Below are 17,243 nucleotides of genomic sequence, written 5' to 3'. Positions count from 1 at the left end.
AAAGCACAGGCAGATCCTAAATGTCAGCGAACTGGCAGAATGTAAGGGGGCAGACTACTGCACAATACTCGGCCTCTACATCTTCACAGGGAAAGCTTTACAAGTACCTTTAGAGGCAAAGGGAAGGTTGGGTCTCTGAAAAAGCTGCAGAGTAATCCAAGTACCATGCAGCCTTCAAGTGAGTTTTTTCAAGGCAGATATTCTGTAGCATGTAATGGCAATAACAGTTTTTTACAGATGCTAGGACACATTTCTCAATACATAGGTCACTTTTGCAAAACTCTTCAAACAGTTCTCCTAACCAACTTTCAACTTGGCAAAGCAGTTCATTTCACATTCAAAATCATGCTGAAAAGAATGATTGGAGAGGATGAGACGCTTACCACCAGATCCAAGGTGGATCTGTCTGGGCTCCCGCCCTGCAGAGACAACCTGGTCCCGCACATCAACTGTGTCAACCACCGTCTGGCCATCTACAAGAGAGCAGCCACACCGATATTCTGGTGTCCCAAGCCCCATGATCCTGGCCGAGGCTGGGAAAAGACTGAAGAGGGTACTCTGGAACCAGTGTGGTCTTGTGGACCTATCCTCCCCACTTCACTCACTGGCTTGCTGGAGGAAACAGTCGAGGAGATGGATGGAGATGGTGAAGACGACGAGGAGCAAGAGATCGATTATGAAGACCTGGGCTGTTTCTCAATTCCAAGAACGCAAAGAACGGACTTGCGTCCTTGTGGAGATTGAACTTGCCAGGCGACCTCGGAAGAACGAACTCAGAAGGTCGCGAGAACACAGAACGCACTTATGAGAATTGAGATGTGTGCCATCTTCCTGTTGGTCACCTGACCTCCGCCATTGTTTTGCCTCAATGACTTCTGGGGCGTAAAGTGATTTCAGCGCGCAAGTCTGCACTCGATGCATCCTCGATATCAAGAACACATCCGGGTATTTTCATGCGTCCTCTGTACTTGCGTTCTTGAGAATTGGAATGAACTTCGACTGTTAATGATGACGTAGAGCGAGGACACGAGAACGCAAGATCGCTGAAGAACGCATATTGAGAAACAGCCCTGCTGTATGATGAATAGAATTCATTGCCCTTGACCTTTTGACCTTTGATTAAAATCACTTTTTTCTATTTCAGTTTATTCTAATGGGGATTTGTTATACCCTATATATACACATATTTGACTATATGAGTGGTTTTCTCTTTTGTTTCTATAAATATAATACCAAAATAACGGTTTGAATAGTAACTCCTTATTATGGAAGATGTTCAGTTGGACCAACAGGTGACAATATTTTAAGTAGGGATCATCAACATTTGCTTCTTAGACATCCTAAAGACTGTAAAAATACAAAAGTTAGAAAACATATATCAATAGGGTCCATAGGGGAGAAGTTCCACTGATCCAAGGTCACAGATTTTTTTTATTTTATTTGAGTTTTAATGCACCATACATCATCTAATCATGACAATCCTCATATCTATCAATTCCTTATGCAAAGATTAAGAGAAAATGGGGTGGATTGTGTCTGTAGGATGTACTGTTCAGATTCTATGTAGATTTAAAGTTTACATTTTTCACAGCCGAATATCAAGCACGGTCACAAAAGATGATACAAAAAAAAAAATCACACATGGGACAATAATTTGCGTGGGGAACATCAAAATTCCTTTTCTAGACCCCTTCAGGATTACAAAAAAACTAGGTTAAAAAAATATATACCTTTCGGGTGCAGGTGAACCCCCCCTTCCTACCAGACTATATGATGAATAAATATTTTAGGGCTGGAACGACGCGTCGACGTAATCGATTACGTCGATTACGTAATTACGTCGATTTGCCGGAAATGCGTCGATGCGTCGCATTGTTTACGTTTTCAAATGAAGGCGGCTTCAGCTCCGACCGGATAATACAAGTGTTATACCAAACAGCCAGAACGTGATCAAAAGTGTGGGAATACTTTAAGCAGAGACCAAATAAAACACATACTGTGTAAAACTGAAATGGCATACCACAGCAGCGCAACATCTGTGCATGATCATCTTAAAAGAAAACAACCTGGAGCTCTCCGACCTCAGAATGACGCGACGGCAGCGTAAGTATTTGAATTTTTACTGTAAGTTTTTATACAACAATAGAATCAATGCAGGCATATATGGTGCTTAATACAGCTGTGTTTACATCTTAGTTTAATACGAGCTGCGAGACGCCTGACAGACACGACATTGCATCGCGTCTGGGCAGTATGTTGAAACAGTAAATAAAGAGCGGGACATGTTTACCTTTTTATATTAAGAAGTTATGAAATAATAAGTTACTGTTACACTGAGATAGGCATGTGCCCGCGTGCACTGAAAGCCAGCTGGCAGCGCGGAGTTCCCATAGCTTATTTTTTTGCTATGTGCGCAGATATTATAAAAGCTCGTCTCGTTAGGTATTCCTGACATCCGTTTATTTAAAGTAACAGCAGCGTAAACGCTGTTTATAAAATATTAGAAGATCATACTAACTAAATTTGTATTTTCCACGAGACTTAAGAAAAGTTAAATGTTAAAGTTGATGCTAAATGAGAATGCAGTAACGTTACTACTGATAGTAATAATATTAACAGTAATAATATGAATCACAATGAACTTATTTTTACTTCAGTCTGAACTAATGCTGAGTAAATGCATGTACTAATCTTAAACTAATGAAGAGTCATCATTAAGTACAACATGACATGTTTTTTAGTTAATGTATTAATAAACAATGATTTCATGTGAGTCATTTTGTAGTTAATGATGACTCTTAATTAGTTTATGATTAGCACTAGGGCTGGAACAATAAAGAGCGGGACATGTTTTTATATTAATAAGGAGTTATTATTCAGTTTGATTTATTTTTATTTTACTTCTTTAATATTAATATATTTTATTTGTTTAAGGTGAATAATGCCCCTTTTGCACTGTTTATGTTAGGCTGAATTAATGTTGGACTTGTTTTTATGTGATTTGTTATATTTTCCTTGGCACTGGCACTGTTTGTGTATTTGTTTAATTGAGAAAATGCTTCAATAAAATGTTGGCATTAATAGCAGATGTTACATTTATTATTTGTAAAAAAAATCTTTAGACTATTCGATTAATCGAAAAAATAATCGATAGACTAATCGGTTGAAAAAATAGTCGAAATTTGCAGCTCTAAAATATTTTATCAGGTCTACCAAATAAGGATTTTATCCTACAAAGCAATAAAAGCCATGGTAAAAAACTGATCAAAGATGATGACAGCAGAGTGTCAGGTAATATCTGTGTCTGATAAATGCATGGTGCAGAGGAGGTTGTAAAACTCTTCAGAAAGACCAGTCATGTATTTTTAAATACTTTGACTTAAATAGTGACATCTTTGCATTTAAAATATCTGCTAATAATAGTGATGAGCGAGTCACTCGAAACTCGGATCATTTAACCCGATCCCTAAAATGACTCGACAACCATGAGTCCTTAGTAACCATTAACCCGAGTCAGTTGAGTCCTCTCAGATTTTGCTTTAAAAATGAGAAATTGGATCAAACACAAAGCTCTTCAAATGTTTACAACAGAATTACAACACATAACTCTACATAAGCTGCCATAAATTCTATAACTTGCAACAACGAGTTAATTTACATCACCAAATGTCGACTGGGGGTACCGAGTGAGCCAAAAGCACACTCGTAATTTTCTGCAGCTCCGAGTCCGAGTACACAGGGATGCGTGCGCGCGACAATGAGTTGGTTGGCGGCTCGGGGATTCACACAGAGAGTGACTCAACTCATAGAGCTTGAATCCTGGACTAGGAGAAACGAGCCTTGCTCGTGTTATTAACCCACTGACTCATGTAGGCTAATCTGTTGCAATATTTGACTGGCACAATGTTTTGGGTAGAAGCTGCAAATGTTTAAAAATGTTAAATACGAGGACTGTTGCAGCAGTGCTGCTGTAAAGATCCGCCACCGACGGACGTACACGGCTCCTCTTATTGACTGAGTCACTCAGAGTGACGTGAGTGGTTCACTCACAGGACCCGTGCAGGAGCGGGCGAGCGGCTCTGTCTGGGACTCACTCACTCACAAGATCATGTTCTTGCGCGGATGAGTGACTGTGTGACTGCATTAACCAAAGCCTATCGTGGATCTTGTAAGTCAATCTGAACAGGACACGTTCCTCTCACGTCCCAATTCAACAAAGCCTCACATCTTTTAAACGTGGTGTTGATATATTTGTCGTTATGAAATTAAACTAAACACACACACACCAAACTTTTACAATTATGTTATTGATAATGTTACCATGGACATGCATTTTTTTTACAAGTTCCTCAGGTCACATGAGCACTTTTTTGCGAGCAGAGGAGCCGTAGACTCGTAGCTGCATGCGTGATCTGAGTTGCATTAGTATTAGCGATTGGAACTGGGAGATTTTGACCAAGTGATTCAAGTGACTCAAGTGACTCGCACAACCCGGATCATATTAGTGAGTGACTCAGAATAACCCGAATCCTTAAAAAGATCCGGGTTGACCATCACTAGCTAATAATGATGAGAACATTTTGATTATTATGTACATATAGAAAATCGGCCAAACATATCGGCCATCGGCTGCCCTCATTTCAAAAAAATCGGCATCGGCCAGAGAAAAAGCATATCGGTCGACCTCTAGTATGTAATGATCACAAACTTTAGACATTCTCTGCCGTTTATGGACATCTCCGCCATCACACCAACTAAATTCAAAATGCATTAAGCGCTATGGTGTGCTTTCTGAACATTGAACAATGGTCCCTGTGAATCAGATCTCGGCGTGTGTATTGCACGGCATAGGAATTTAAAGAGGCTTCAAGGCAGAATTTTAGCCTTGAGGAATTTTTTTAATCGAGTAACTCGATGAATCGTTTCAACCCTACATTTATTTATGCATTACAACATACGACATGCTAAAGCACATGAAATGTTTATTAAATTATAATCTGTAAACCTTATTTGTCAAAGAAAGGGAGACTGGTTTCTAGATATGCATTTAATGTTTTGAATCTTTCCTTTTGCAAAGAAAGCATAGTCACATTAAAAGGTGTTGCCATAACAGCATCAAGGAAAGAAAACTGGAAAGTGAGGATGCTTCTTCAACCTCCAGATAGTAAAAGAAAACTCATGTGAACCTGTGCTTAATTCAAGTTTTTATTACACATAATCTGTTAAACTATTTAACAAATACATTTTGAAATGAGACTTACAGCTCTGAAATCTTGTTATTTCATTTGGTTCTAAAGTAAATTTTTTGGCTTTAAGGTTTTAGGTTATGAAAATTGTAATAGACATCAGTGTCTGATTCATTAATGTCATTCTATTAATAGATTGGTGAGCAAATAGTCTCTTTTCACGTAATTTGAGTTCTGCCTGAGTTTCGTAACAAAAATGATACAGCCATAATAAATCACAGTACTTTTGTTCTTAAGTACATTTTGAGGCAAATACTTTTGTACTTTTACTCAAGTAAAAATTTAAGCAAGAACTTCTACTTTTACTGGGTAATATTTTACCTTGGGTACTTTTTTCTTTTACTCAAGTAGGCCTACATGATTTGTGTAAGTCGTCCACCACCGTAAAGGAGAAACAGATATGCTTGACACCATTAGATCCAAAAAACAAAGCAGTACAGCAAGACTATTTTTAAACCTTAAATCAGATCCATTAGAAATTCCATTAAAAAAATCAGCATGTTACTTGCATTCGAATTCAGCACGTAGTTTAAGTCGTTTGACTTGAATGTCTTCGGTTAGTTTACGTTACAAGCTGTGGTCCTTCAGATCTGAATCGCAGTCAGATTTGATCTCCCGATTCAGATCTAAATTCACCCAAATCATAAAATCCAGCTTCATGAATTCTTATAATTTACATATCATCGATCGGATTTTTTTTTTGCAATAAATAAAATCGCATTAACCCAATAATGTTCAATTGTATTATAAAGTGGAATGCACAATAAAACAATGAAATGCGACATTGAAAACGTGATTTGTTAATGAAATAAAGAGTAAATGTTTTAAAATCCTATTTTAAAAAAGCATTAAAAGTCCTTTACAAGTAGTTTAATGAAAACTACCTAACCTATCTGCCTCATTTATCTTTAATCCAGGGCCGGCGCTACCTATAGGCAGAGTAGGCAAATGCCTACAGATTGTCGGTTCTTGCAGCACCGCATTAAGTCAAGGAAGCCTAGCTTATATGATAAACAACATGGCTGAGCGAAGCTGGCCACACGATGCAGGTAATTTGAAATGATTATAATGTATTGAAAAAATAAACTTGGCTATGTCCTGTGTATCAACATAATTTCAGAAAAGATCAAAGGTGAGCAATGCTGACTCTGTTCAGACACTTTGAATGACACTTTGTGCACAATAGCATCGTGTGGGGAGCTCACTATCAAAATAGTCAAGTTAAAAAAGTTTGTATTTAAAGTCAAGCAGCAAACAAAACTGGAGTTATTAAAGTACCTAAACTGTCTGTATATCTTTTAAGCCCTCTACACTTTATTTTATTTTTCAAATCATAAAAACATGATGCATATTTCTTGAAACATATTCCAACAATTGAATTATTCTGCTTAGAAGTTTAACTCTCAGTAGCAGCTGATTTGTATGGATATTTAAGGTATTTATAAGGTATATTTATATATAGGTATATTGGTTCAGTAAGAGGGGAAATCCTGTTTATACCCAGCTAAAATAAAAAACAATAAAAGATACTGATGCTGATCTACTGAAATAATGTCTATTTGTGCATCTGTTTTTTAGGGTTAGGGATTTTGCTATGGAGTGTCATCTTTTTTAATTTTACTCTTTAGAGAATGCAAAACGGTTAGTTGTCTCAAAAACGGTGGTTTTGAAAATAAATCACTGCATCCACAACACCAAATTTTACCTGCCTTAAAATGTTTTTTAAACGGGTGGTTTTGCATAATTTCTAATTAAATTTGAACATAAATTGAATCCATTGGTTAACTTGATAAAAAAAGAAAAGCAATGGGCTAAAAACATGTTTGATAACTGTAGTGCTTAAATGTTTAGGGTAGGAAAAACACTTTATGACACTATATCACATTATTTTGAAAATTAGGGGGGTGCAAGGGGCCTCCAATATAAATATTGCCTAGGGCCTCCAAATATGTAGAACCAGCCCTACTTTAATCTTAAAACTCTGGTCTATCTGCCTGCTCAGGCCTCATCCAGTTTTTAATGTAATGTAACGTTAAATGCAATTAGAAAAAGCTGTTTGGACCTGACTTAAATCACAGTCATATAACGTTATCAAAAATCTTTGCAAAAACCGAACATCGCACTTCAAACTTATTTTAATGCTGGAGTATATTTCAGTATCATAAATAACGTTTCTTAAAACGTGACGAAGAATAAAAACAAAATGTAGCCGTTTGTTATTTTAGAGATAAAAAGGGTTTGAAAGTTTAACGTTAGCCAAACCACACAAGCATGCGAACATATCACAACCCCTAATCTATGCTTCAACGAGACTCGTTGAAACGTTTAAACTACTTAAGTTTTGATGCACGCCGGTTTATTGCTTTTTATGTCTGTTTTAATATAATTCGAGTTCATACCTTATATATTTCGCCTGGTATTTCCTCAACTATATGTGAGTTCACACGACAGTCGTTGTAGGCGATCTCTCTGGGCGAACTATGATCAAAGCTGCGCTCTGATTGGACCAATTCGGATAGATTTAACCTCCTATTGGTTTCGACTTGCCCTAAAATACTCGGCAACTATTGGCTTATCTGCAGCTGCATGTAATTGGTTTAGACGTAGTGACGTCCAACGACAGTTTATTGATGTGTAGACTAGAGCGTTGATATTTGTTTGAGATGCAGCTTGCCTTGCCTGGAATTTAGACGAGAGCAGACGGTCGGCTGCAGTGAGGGGAGGAGTGAAAAAAGTGCAGGCAAGCCGGACACAGTTAGTATGGAAGGCCGTTAATGCAAAAACGTGTTAAAATTACGTGTTAACACGCACCTACGCGTTAACACGCTATTTTGTGTTGGCACATTGGAAACTGTTTTCTTTACCACGTACCACCCAGTAAACACAAAACGTTTTTACAACGTTTCACAACCTTGTATTTTGGTTGTAATTAGGTAATGTTGCAGCACAACGTTTTAAAAACGTTTTAAAAATGACACTAAATTAAAAAAAACAATGTAACCAAAAAAAGACGTTTTTAATACGTTGTAAAAGCACCTAATTAGTATGTTTTTTAGGTAGTAAAAAAAGTAAATATCACGTCTGTTTACTACGAAAACAAAACCAGACCAAAAGAAAAACATTTTGAGACGTTTTATTTAGGTGTTAAAATAACGTAATTATAACGTTGGAATAAAACGTACATATCACGTCCGTTTACTACGAAAATAAAACCAGACCAAAATAAACCATTTTTGAGACGTTTTATTTAGGTGTTAAAATAAGGTAATTATAACGTTGGAATAAAACGTAAATGTCACGTTCGTTTACTACGAAAATAAAACCAGACCAAAATAAAAAAATTTTGAGACGTTTTATTTAGGTGTTAAAATAACGTTATTATAACGTTGGAATAAAACGTAAATATCACGTCCGTTTACAACGAAAATAAAACCAGACCAAAATAAACCATTTGTGAGACATTTTATTTAGGTGTCAAAATAACGTTATCATAACGTCAAAATAAAACGTAAATATAACGTCTGTTTACTACGCAAACAAAACCAGATCAAAATGCAACGTTTGTTTGCAACGTAGGCATGACTGTGTTGGTAATTGGGCATTTTCTGGTGGGCCGACGCACTTTGGGGGCCGATACGGCATTGATTTGTTGCCAAGGACTGCTCCCTAATGCAGGGCCAGCGGCTTGTCTTCTGTTGATCACTAAACGCGCAAGGAGCTGCTCTGCTTAAATTACCCTCTCTATCCCTCCCTCTCTCTCAAAATGGGCAGACCAAAGCGCAAAGGTGGTGCTAAAAAGCTGCACAGTCCCCACTCGCAGCTTTTAGAAATAACATACTTCTCTTCTTTAGAGTTCATTTTAGTTTGTGTTATTTTAATTCCGAGGGCGCATTATTGATGCGATAAACATGGCCGGACTTACCATTGGGCTTGATTGGGCTTGAGCCCAGGGGCCCCGGCCAATAGGGGCCTCCGTGCTTGCTTGCGTTCGTTTGATTTGTTCAGTCATTTTCATTTTGTATTTTACAGCCTATTGGTTGGTGCGGAATTGTTTGGTGCTGCATTTAATTTGTTGAAATATATATGTCAGTCATCTTGGTGCTGAATATGACACGCTGAGTTTACTGCTTTTAAAATCCATAGATGCTAGTATAATAGCGAATACGCGAAATGGGAGTCATGAATGAGCTTTACAGATAACAAGAAAGAGCAACGCGAAAATGAAGCGCTCAGTATGAAAAAGATTACTAGAGTAGGTCTTGTAACTCTGTTTTTTCTTGTTTATTTGTAATCTAACGTGATACGCCGGTATACGCAGTATATCCACTAGGAACCCAACAAACATTTGGACGTGTGATGAGCGTTGAAAAGACGTCCGCTCGTCACGTCCCGTCCGCGTTGAAAAATATATCCAAAATGAAAGTTGAGCCGACGTCTTTGACGTCATCTGGCCGTGAATTACACGTTTTTTCTGCACGTCCCTGGATGTCTAAATGCGCCGTCTTTTGGATGTTTAAACGTGTTCCTGCATAGTTTAAATATATGTTTTAAGCCCCCATATAGCAAACATGTGGACGTTTTATGACCGTTGAAAAGACGTCCCTTCGTCACATCCCATCACGGTTGAAAAATATCCTAAATTAAAGTTGAGCGGACGTCTTTGACAGCATTTGGCCGTGAATTACACGTCTTTTCTGCCCGTCCCTGGACGTCTAAATGTGCCGTCTTCTGGATGTTTAAATGTGTTGCTGCATAGTTTAAATGTATGCATATAAAATGAATATACACCCATTGTGTAACATCGTGAAAGGCAATCAATTGTATTGAGGTTTAACACATATTCACAAAGGTTCAAAATCGGTTCAAAATTGAACGTCCATAAAGCGTTTTAACCACGTGTACTTCACAAACACATTAAAGAACACATTATTTGTGGCCATAACAAAAAAAAAGCATGTTCTGATTTAGCACTTTTTATTTTTTTTAACCATTTAACTATAATAACAATTTCAAAACACTTTTGTATAAAGGGATAGTTCACCCAAAAATGTATATTTAGTCATTTATTCCCTCTCATGTTTCAAACCTGTATACCTTTCTATGTTCTGATATTTGAAAGAATGTTTTTAACAAAGCAGATCTCACAACCCATTACTACAATTGTAAAAAAAAAAAATTTGACAGTTAATGGGTTGTGAAGTTACAAACATTCTTCAATCTTTGTGTTCAGCAGAAAATAGAAAGGTATACAGGTTTGAAACATGTGGATAAGAAAATTATAACAATTTTCCTTTTTTGGTGAACTCTCTCTTTAACACATCACAGCTGTTAGACATTTTTTTATCCACCACCCCCAGCTCTTCCTGGACCGTGCTTGAGGTGATCTGCCACAGCTGCATCTATTTCCGAGTCTGTGGCATTTGGGCTCCACCTCTTCACAGCATCTGAAGGAAGAGAAGAATATGTTTCTTTTTAAAATAAATACAATAAAAATGTTGAGGTAAATGACATGCACTTATTTTCAAAATCTTTATGGTCTACAGCTAAAATGATATATTAATATGATATATATTATTGTACAAAATATGTTCTGCTTTAAATAAGTGTTAGATCAGTTGTGGGGGAAACAGCATTTGTCCCCTCCCTCTACAAAACCACTGTGGTGCTCTTGAGAAATACCCTTAACTAGGTGTGTAACTGTCAAAAAATGAACAGGATATTTCTGATAAAGACAGGTGAGCTGTGATGTCCCCTGAATAGATCAAGCATAACAATAAAAATTACATCAATATACAAGACCAAGTTTTTTTAGATCAACATTCCCCAAATTACCTTGAATAACATAATACAAAGGTGTGCCTTTAAAAGACTTCTTTTCCAGATGTCCACCACCCCTCATATTGAACTTTGCCATAAGACAATTTGACATCATTCTGTAAAAGAAATGTAAGATTATTTCACCTTAGACAAATAACCTAAAAGGTCAATAAATCACAATTAACAGTAATGAGCAATTGCATACAATGTTCAAACATACACTATGTGTTAACACTTCACAACTTCACTTGTTTCATCTACCATGTAACAAGTGCTATGAACTATATCCTCATCCATAAGTTTGGGTGACAAGTAATGGCTTACATGAAATTATGTTTTGATTTCTTGTTTTCAGTATGGCTAACTGTTTAAGTCACTACGAACATTAAAACTTCTGAACAAGTGATGTGTGACGGATTAAATCCTGAATTGAAGTAATATAAATAGCTGGGTTAATTATGGTGGTAATCAATATATATTCCTTAAATATTATGCAGGATTACACAAATCAAGAGAAATACATACCTATTCATAACATTGTTCACGCAGTCTCTGACAGAATATCTACCAACTCAGACAGTTGCTGGACCTAAATGTGAAAACAATGGAAATAATGTGATAGAAAGATAGATGGAAATATAAATACATATTCTTTATGTCACAACTTACGCAGATCACTTTGTTATCAACATCTTTGATGTATTCATAATGCAAAATACACAGTCATATAGCATTTCTTCTTGCATTTGAAGCTGAGGCCATAGGTGAAGAATCAGGTAGTCTCCATTTTTTCGTTGTGTTACCTTACCTGTACAAATAGAGTTAATTATATGGTAGTGTAAAATATTAACAGTAAATCACTTCACAGTGTAATACTGCATTAGTTATGAAATCAGCTGGCTGTACTTTTAGGTCTTTGTGGTTGCAATGACAGACATTATAAGCTCTGTATTTGTTACTATTAACTCAGATTCAGAGAAATGTAAATGTTTATACTCTAAGCTGTGTTGCCACTAATGTGAAATCTTGTGATGCACGATAAATCGCATGCGATATCATGCGCATCTCGTCAGTAAAGCCAGTTCCTTGATTAGTAGTAAATCACCATCACCTGGTTTCAGATGGATGCTCTCTGGGATTGGGGTGCCCACTGGTACTGGATCGTCAATCCAGAATTTGGGATTGTAGACAATACTATATAGACAATAAAAACAAAAGGTGTAAAAAATGATAAGTTATTTAAGGTAAGAAAGGACACATTAATGAATGAATAACACCACGATTACAAAAAATCCTCTTTAGGTGTATGACAATACACAAGAAAACAATACTATGCCTCTTTCGGTTGTCTGTAAGATGGCTGTTCATTATGTGACCCTGCGAAACAAATTACACCTTGCATGTAATTTCATTAAGTACAATAAACATACACATGCACAATGTATTTTAAAAAATACATAGTAGTGTAAAATATTAAAATAAATCACTTTTTATGTCAAAGTTTTGGGATATTATGTTGACATTCAGGCAAAACCCTGACTCATGGAATAAATTTTTACCTATAAATGAGAATGACATTATAAAGATGAAACTGTATGCAATTTGGAGCCAAGCAATGTGTTTGTATAGTGTGGGAATACACAAAAAAAAGCATCAGTGTCACAGCTTATTCTAGGATATAGATCAATCACACCATCTTGATACCGATGTTTACTGTCATGATGTGTGCCATCACCTGTGTAAACAACAAAATACACCAAAACAATTTATATACATTTTTTAGTTTCATATCAAAATATATAAAATTCTTTTTTGAAAGCATGATTATTATCGGTAGTATTAAGCAAAGCAGTCAAAAACTTACAACTAGGGTAGACAAAGTCAGGCACGTCTCATCCAAGTGTGTTTGACACAAAACTTTATCTTTAGCACAAACAAGGAGATATGACAAATCAGAACATTAACAAATGTGTAGACTGTTTAAGCCATATCTACACAATTCATATCTACAGTTTGCCATACCTTCTTTTTTATTGTTTGTAGAATCTGCAACATCTTCATTTGGTTTGTGTTGATCTTCAACTGTAAATAAAATGAAATTGTAATTAATGATATTTACACCACAAATAACATCTCCCATTTGTTTAAGTGTATTTTCAAATAGATTGGATTTTGAATGGTTATATTTTGGAGGAGGATCTGGGTAGGACACAGTCCTTTTAACAGCTTGTTTATTTTTATTTGGATTAGGTTCTGCTTTTCCTTTGTACAAAACAAAAGCAAAGGAAGTTAATCAAACACTTACACTGAGCTTTTAATACAGAACAGTATTTAACATTTTACATCTGCAATGTTAATCATTACCATCATGCCAAATGACTTTTCTCTTTGAGATAATTAACTTTCTGAAAGAAACTCTCAAAAGGCTACATAGATAAGTTAAAGTAATAACTTTGACTATCATTAAACATACTTTATGGTATACCTTGTAAAAGTTCAGAGTTAGCTAATTTTACGTGTGGACAATTCTGGCAACGTTTATTTCGGTTCCTTCGTCAACAAGCAAACCTTAAGCACGTTAATCAAATAATACAAAATGTACTTACCCAATAGTAGATTTTATAATATATATATAGACACAACTCCTTCGTAAATTCATCCTTTCCTCGTTGCTTGCTGGCTGCACACGTACGTACTTCCGGGAGAACACGTGACGTGACAACTATCTCGCGAGAAAATCTATCCTATCGCGTGATTTTGTAAAATATTTTGTTAAAACAATCTTGGCAGCGCAGTTTTTGAAATTACATCCAACTCAGACCTAAATGGTAACCGGATATATACTTTCTTTACATTTATATGCATACATTTAATAATAAAGCAGGTTGAAATAATGACTAAAATGTATTGTGGCTTTGCAATCACACTGGGCACTTTGTGATTATAATTTATTTAATATATTTACTTTGTATACAAATCGTGTATTTCATAAAGATAATTCTGTTTTTTTCCTACTAGTCTAGTCTATACGTGTAAAAGACGTCAGTGGACGTCTATTCACAACCTCTTAAAAACTACTTTTTGCACTTAAATTAATTATAGCAGTATTAACCAAGGGGTACGCACAGCATTTCGCAATGACTTTATAGAAGGTTTATGATTTTTTATAGAGGGTCATGATGGACTATAAATGCACGTGTAAAATACGTCACCTAGTGACGTCCTCTTACAACGGATTCACAACAGGGCTGCGTTCAGCCCCGACGAAACGTTGCACAACGTTTATTAAACAGAAACGGTGATGCATTGAACACCCTGTTGTGATGACGCAAGAGTTGCAACTACGGTAGCTGAGAGGCCATTCTTTGTGTTTGTATTTTAATGTTGAAAATGAGTAGACTATTCCTTTAAGAGATCCGGCAGCTGCCTGCTATTACTCAGGTGGAAGGAGAGTTTACCCTAAAAACTTGACACTTCAGCTTCAACTTTTATACTTTTTTTAATACTACATACATATTTCCTGTATTTTCTGGTTGTATCCTAATAAAGAGACTGAGAAATAGTGATATATGATCATTACACAATTGCAAAAACCACAAATTTAATGGTAGCATGCTGGCCTAAGACTTTTGCACAGTACCTCATACAAACATTGTATATTTGGCTTGACAGTATTTGTTGAGGTTAAAAAGAAGTTTGGTATTACTTTGCATGCTTTACCTGTGTGAGAAAATAGGCTACTCTGACAGCATATATTGTCCAGAATGGCACATTGTTTATTTTGGTCTCAATACCCTTCAGATAAAAACAAGCATGTTTGATTATTTTTATTTTTTATATGTAGCTGACCATGTTGTTCATGTTTATTTGTATTTTATAAAACATGGATAAAATCTTACCACATTCTTTCACTCTAACCACAATGATGGTGCTACCTCAGCCTTATTTTGTTCAGTAAAATGGAGCAAAACAGCACAGGAAACCTGTAAGTAAAGTCCATATAAATCTGTAAGTTCAGCTTGCAGTCCACAAAGGCAATATACACAGTTAGCCTTAATAGAGGACTATTGGCTTTATTCTCAAACCTTAGGCTAAAATTGTTTCCCAATGTTTTTTCTGGTTTAGTTTCTTTGGTTTAGTTTGAGAAAATCTTAGTTTTTTCTCAAACCAGTATCAATATTACAGTATAAGATAAGCTGATCTGGTGCTGAACTTACCTTTTTGGAGGACAAGTTTAGATGTTTAAACGAGGAGAAAACAAAATAAAGAAAGTAAATATATCTATATCTACACATCAAAATATATAAAAGAATATAAAAAAATTAAGCTGCTTAAATGTTACCCAGATGTACCCCCAACCGTCCCAGAGATTTTATGTATTATTATAAGAGATTTGATTCAATTTAAGATTTGTATTCAATTGCTACCATCATAAGGTTTAACCATACACCAGATAAAGGTTTAAAAATAATGTCTAAACGATATATTCATAGGCTACATGCATTCAGGCTGATTCATTATGCTGCACAGTTATTAAAAATAATTGAACCACATCTACAAACTTATTTTGGTGATTTAGCCCACAAGTTACTTGAACTGGCATGTCCATTGTTTTTACAATGAATTAAATGGCTATTTTTTTTACTGCGTTTGGCACAGTATTCAATCCTACACGTTATTGTACTACAGTACAGTAGGCGGCGGTATACTGTAGTGTGCTGTTCATGTCCGCATCGTCATACGCGCCAGAACCGCTGAAAGACTGCAGGAACAGAAACCCCTGGAAAGGTAAGTTAGGCATTTTAATTTAAACCTTAAAATGCTTTGCTTTGCCATTATTAAAGAATCAATTCAGACAGAATCTTGCGCACGCTCACACTTGTAGGCCGTTTCTCAAACGGAAGGCGGCATCCTCCGGAGGTCGAATATGCAGGCTGCATACGTCATCAAGCCTGGTTTATTTAACCCTTATGTGTTGTTGGGGATGTTTTCATCCACTAGAGGTTTTTTTTACTCTTAATTTGGCCACAACTTTTTCTCTGTTTTATCAAATTGAATGATTTTTGGTGACAAATCTTATATTTACATATATATTTTAAGAAAATGCTTTGAAATTTTTTAAAACTCAACGATATAACGTGGGCAAATTTACTACCCTTTCGTGTTGTTAGTGGATGAAAACATCCACTAAATTCAACGGCTGTAAAAATTTATCAGATGAATATTTTTTCCAAATTTTTTTTCATAAATCTGTTACAGTTTTTTTCGATTGCTAAACGACAATGGGCACAACTGGAGCTGCATGTGCAAAACTCTAACTACAGTCTGCAATACCAAAAGTTACCTGAGCTAAACTGTATATATCACCTGCAAAACTCACTTCAAGCAACACAACTCTAAACACATGACTCAAAACAGCTCAGTGCAGCTAAACACTAAACACAACCCTCACTGAGATAACACACACTGTCACTCACAACACACTGAGGGGAAAAACACTAACATCAAACACCAATACACAAAATACTAACTTTTTATATTTACAGATTGAACAATTTCAGTGACTTCATACAAAGTAATGTTTTCTTCAAATAATTATTTATTTATTGATTGATTTATCACATGATTTATTGAAATGTTTAGAACAGAACAATTCTTTAAGGTAAATGAAAATGTGCAGTTTCTTTCAATAGTCTGGAGTAATTTATGGAATTACAGTAATGAGAAAAAAAAGGTAGAAACTAAAAGTACATACTGTAATTCATATATGAAACATTTTTTTTATAATTGAGTAGCTAATCGTGCCTCTCTCTAGCATCAGGCCACTACATGCCACCCTTCTCCTTCCACAAACCCGTCTTCCTTGTTCCATTTCCAAAATTAGTTTTTCTGAGCTCTACATATATATACATCATATTTATATGAAAGGTAATATTTTATATATATGAAATTGGAATTTATATTTATATGAAATTGCAGTCAGCAGTGTTTGAAAGGCACAAGAGTGAAATGAATTCTGTTTTGAATGTAGGGTTCACAGTTTTCATAGCAGTGTGTTAGCATTTGAACAAAGTGCTGTAAATTCACAGTGTTGTGTAGGTTGTGTTTAAAGTCATGGGATAAGTGTGTAAAGTTTTGAAAACTGTGTTCAAGCAATGAAAAACGAACTAGAGTTTGGTC

The 17,243-nt window shown here is 35.8% G+C and overlaps 1 protein-coding gene and 1 long non-coding RNA gene across 14 annotated transcripts in view; both read right to left on the bottom strand.

Annotated features, from left to right (window-relative positions):
- The window catches only part of farp2 (FERM, RhoGEF and pleckstrin domain protein 2), a 360,413-nt gene extending 352,612 nt beyond the window's left edge, over positions 1–7,801 (bottom strand). For all 10 annotated transcript variants that reach the window (XR_012370688.1, XR_012370689.1, XR_008646476.2 and 7 more), the window contains exon 1: positions 7,646–7,801. The gene's annotated coding sequence lies outside the window, so the exon portion shown is untranslated. The remainder of the gene's footprint in view (positions 1–7,645) is intronic.
- Positions 7,802–9,908: 2,107 nt separating this feature from the next.
- LOC129450910 (uncharacterized) lies at positions 9,909–16,237 on the bottom strand. 4 transcript variants are annotated; one of them, XR_008646491.2, is made up of 11 exons: positions 14,963–16,237; positions 13,670–14,858; positions 13,086–13,145; positions 12,928–12,986; positions 12,551–12,798; positions 12,400–12,440; positions 12,175–12,257; positions 11,733–11,871; positions 11,589–11,652; positions 11,079–11,179; positions 9,909–10,690 (listed from the first exon to the last, which is right to left on the bottom strand). It is a non-coding gene; the product is annotated as an uncharacterized lncRNA (long non-coding RNA). The 4 variants fall into 4 exon arrangements; XR_012370687.1 differs by having other exon boundaries at positions 12,623–12,798; XR_012370686.1 differs by having other exon boundaries at positions 12,400–12,798; positions 14,963–16,236.
- Positions 16,238–17,243: the final 1,006 nt, after the last annotated feature.

This window comes from Misgurnus anguillicaudatus, chromosome 8 (genome assembly GCF_027580225.2).
Source record: "Misgurnus anguillicaudatus chromosome 8, ASM2758022v2, whole genome shotgun sequence".
NCBI classification, from domain to species: Eukaryota; Metazoa; Chordata; class Actinopteri; order Cypriniformes; family Cobitidae; genus Misgurnus; species Misgurnus anguillicaudatus.
Note: the sequence above shows the minus strand (reverse complement) of the source record. Positions and strands in the feature narration are given on the sequence as shown.